The sequence below is a fragment of the Chlorocebus sabaeus genome, chromosome 23, assembly GCF_047675955.1.
Source record: "Chlorocebus sabaeus isolate Y175 chromosome 23, mChlSab1.0.hap1, whole genome shotgun sequence".
Taxonomy (NCBI): Eukaryota; Metazoa; Chordata; class Mammalia; order Primates; family Cercopithecidae; genus Chlorocebus; species Chlorocebus sabaeus.
In genome coordinates this window covers 7,032,717-7,036,963 of record NC_132926.1, presented here as the reverse complement: position 1 = coordinate 7,036,963, position 4,247 = coordinate 7,032,717, and the positions used below count along the sequence as shown (strand labels likewise).

The window sequence follows — 4,247 nt, the reverse complement described above, 5'->3', positions numbered from 1 at the left end:
TTTTTTTTTTTTTTTTTTTTTTTTTTTTTTTTTTTTTTTTTTTTTTTTAATAGAGATAGGCTCTCACTATGTTGCCCAGGCTGGTCTCAAACTCTTAGACTCAAGCAATTCTCCTACCTTGGCCTCCCGAAGTATGGGGATTATAGGTGTAAGCCACCACACCTGGCCTAAGACCCGTCCTTTGCCATAAGTAGCTCATAATTTACAGCCGGGGTTCACAAACTGTTTCAACGAAAGGCTATATGGTAAATATTTTAGGCTTTACAGGTAATAACATTTCTGTTGCCACTATTCGAGCAGGTCCTTGAATAGTTGGGGATATATTTTTGGAGGTTTTTAAACCTATTGGAGGAAAGGAGCAATGGAGGAGACCTCCTAGATATGTGGCCCAAGCAACTGGATGGTGCCTGCTGAGGCTGCCCCAAGGCAGAAGCTCATCTGCGTCAGTGCTTCTCAGCCTTTTTAAAAAATTGTCAACCCCCACCAGGAGCCTTTTCAGACATTATTTTCTTAATTGTGCACCCATACAATTCTAATACCACAGATGTGATAATCTTTTTATGCTGCAATGCCTATCTGTGCTTTATGCACAAAAAACGTGAGAACTTTTGCCCTCCCCTGCCTGAGAACCAATATTTGCTCCCTTGGGAATGCTGTCACCCCATTAAGAATGCATGGTCTAGCTCCAGGAGAGGTGGTTCCCTCTCCACCTATTTCAAGCCTCTTGTCTGAGCACCGCCTCTTCCTCAGTCATGACAAGTGGAATCATTGGGCTTTTGGGGGAACCCCTAAACCTCAGAGAAAGACCATCTTAGAACACAGCATGGCAACACCAACCTTCCTCTTCTTTGGAGGAGTGTGCACCTCCCAAGGCTTCTAGGATGACTGCCCCAAATGTTCACATGGTCTGAGACCCACAGTCACAGGTGATAAAGGGACATTCACACCCTTTATCACCCCAATTCCTCTTAGGAAGGGGAAGATCATTGTGTGGGGAAAATACCTTAAGAAGTGCTTTGGGTAGAAGGTAAGACCCTTGGTGTGGGTGTTCCTGGAGAGGGGTGGAAGAGAGAGGCTGAGGCAGAGCCAGCGGGACGGGAGTCCACACGGGACACACTGAGACTTCCTGTCAACCTGCAAATCTTCAAGAAATTCAACACACACACCCGAAGTGTTCCACTGGCATGTATTTCTGGTGGGAAAAAAAGTGAGGGGGCTGAGATTTGCAGGGGGGAGGGGAGCAAAGGCAGGTGAATACACAAAGCAGCAACAGGTGGACTCCAGGCAGGTGAGTCTAGGAACAGTGAAACTTGGGAGACATCGTGCATCCCGGGCAACACTACAGGGAGAAGGAGACAGTCCCACCCAAGCCTCGAGGTCCACAGAGTCCCAGGAAGATGGCCGGGGTTGGTTTCTGTATCCACTCCCGTGAGAATGCAAGTCATGGAAGACCCATCAAAAAGTTAAACAACCAGGAGGTATTCGCTCAAGAATGCAAGGCCCAGAGGTGAGGCATCTCGGGATTGGTTCATTCACCAGCTGAATGTCCTTATCCTCTAAGACTCCAGCGCCCTGCATCTTCCGCCACCCCCACCATCTTCAGCACATGGGCCATGTCTCCCCCTATGGTTCCCCTGCTGCCACATTTACAGCCACATCCAGAGGAGGAAAAGTGGTGAACTGCTATTCTATAAAACCTTTTAAGAGTGAGGAAAACTCCCCCAGAATCCCACCCTGACCCCTCAGCCCCCAGCACACTGCTCAGCAGTAAGCCGTCTATCACAGGTCCTTGGTGAAATTATTGGCTAAATGAGCAACTCCCAAAATGTGGCCCCTGCATCAGCAACATCAGCGCCACTTGGGAATTATTAGAAATGCAAAGTATTGAGCTTCATCCCAGCCAATAAAATCTGAAACTCTGAGGGCAGGGCCCTGCAGTCTATGGCTTAATGGGCCTTCCTGGTGATTCTGATGGAACCAGAAGTTTAGAACCAGCCAAGTAGCTTAGATTAATAAACATGCATTTCCAGTCCTGTGGTTTGGATGCATGTCCTTCCAAATCTCATGTTGGAATTTTATTCCCAATGTTGGAGGTGGGGCCTTGTGGAAGATGTTTGGCTCATAGGGATGGAGCTCTCGTGAATGTCTTGGTCTCATCCTCATGGTTATGAGTCAATTCTCAATTCTCACTCTATTAGTTCCCCCCAAGAGCTGCTTGTTTAAAAGACCTGACACCTTCCCACTCTCCTTTGTTTCCTCTCTCACCATGAGATCTCTGCACACCTTGGCTCTCCACCTTCCAACATAAGTGAAAGCTTCCTGAAGCCCTCACCAGAAGCAGATACTGGAGCCATGCTTCTTGTACAGCCTGCAGAACTGTGAGTCAAATAAACCTCTTTTCTTTATAAATTACCCAGCCTTTTAGGTATCACTCTATAGCAACACAAATGAACTAAGACATCCGAGCTGGAGAAGATGGCACCATAGGAAGTACCTGCTGGTTGCCTGTCCTGAAGGTGGCTACTTATGCATGAGACAGGTGGACTGGAGAGAGCTGGCAGTATGGAGAGGGGCCCAAGTGAAGCCCACACACTCACTGCTTGGCAGGACAAAAATGAGTGTGTTCTTCAGTCAAATGGACTCATGAGAATACCTGGGCTGAAACCATCTTGAGAGGACCCATACTCAAAGGAAAGACATTGGCCCCATGTCCAAAGATTAGCAACTAAATGCTTATTGACATGGTATTAAATAAAATGAAATGTTTAAGATACATTTGTAGGGCTGGGCGTGCTGGCTCATGCCTATAATCCCAGCACTTTGGGAGGCCGAGGCAGGTAGATTACCTGAGCTCAGGAGTTCAAGACCAGCTTGACCAACATTGTAAAACCCCGTCTCTACTAAAAATACAAAAAGTTAGCTGGGCATGGTAGTGCGCACCTGTAATCCCAACTACTCAGGAGGTTGAGGCAGGAGAATCGCTTGAACCCGGGAAGCAGAGGTTGCAGTGAGCCGAGATTGTGCCACTGCACTCTGGTCTGGGTGATAAAGCGAGACTCCATCTCAAAAAATTTTTTTAAAGAGGTACATTTGTATAGGTACTACTTCGAATAAGGAAGGAAACTTAGATACCTCTCACTCAGTAACTAATAGAACAAAAAATGCACAAAAAAGGCATAAAGATTGTATTCCAGTTCTTCAGGGAAACAGAACCATGTTATATATATATATATAAAAATAGATAGGTATATGAAAAGAGATTTATTATGGGAGATTGGCTCGTGCAATCATAAGGCTCATGATCTGTCAGGTCCAAGTCCAGAGAACCAGGTCTGAGAACCAGGAATGCTGACATTCAAAGGCAGGAGGAGATGGATGTCCCAGTTCTGACAGGGAGAGAAAATTCACTCTCCTTCCACTTTTTCTTCTATTTTGGCCTCAGTGTATTGGATGATGTCCACCCACATTGGTGAAGGTGATCTTCTTTACTGTGTCTATGGAGTCAAATGCTAATCTCCTCCAGGAACACTATCACACGCATGTCAGAAATAGTGTTTTCCAGCTATCTGGACATCCCTTAGCCCAGTCAAGTCGGCACATAAAATTAACTGTCATGAAGATATAGACTATCTAAACAACCAATACAATTAACAAATTCGATGCAGCTTACATATATAGAACACTACACCCAACCATGGAAAATACTTGCTTTTTAAGTATACATTGATTATTTACCAAGACTAGCCATATACTGGGCCATAAAGCAAATCTCCACAAATTCTAAATGACTAAAATTATTCTGAGTATGTTCTCTAACCACAGTGAAATTAAGCTAGCTATCAGTAACAACACAATTTTTTAACCAGAATGTTTGGACATTGAGCAACTAAAACACCCATTGGTCAAGGAATAAATCAAAAATAGCCATTAGAAATTGTCTTGGGCTGAATGGTAATGAAAATATCACATGGTGCTGGGTCACAGCTAAAACTGTGCTCAGAAGGAAATGTGTAACTTTATTTCTTTAACTTTTATTTTAAGTTCAAATGTACATATGCAGGTTTGTTACATAGGGAAACTTGTGCCATGGCGGGGTTGTTGTACAAATTATTTCATCACCTACATATTAAGCCTAGTACCCATTAGCTATTTTTCCTGATCCTCTCCCTCCTCCCACCCTCCACCCTCCAATAGGCCCCAGTGTGTGTTGTTCCCCTCTAAGTGTCCATGTGTTCTCATCATTTAGC

The 4,247-nt window shown here is 44.7% G+C and overlaps 1 pseudogene; it reads right to left on the bottom strand.

Moving 5' to 3' along the window:
- Nucleotides 1-765: 765 nt before the first annotated feature.
- Nucleotides 766-1,726, bottom strand: LOC140709899 (uncharacterized; annotated as a pseudogene).
- Between the last annotated feature and the right edge of the window lie 2,521 nt (nt 1,727-4,247).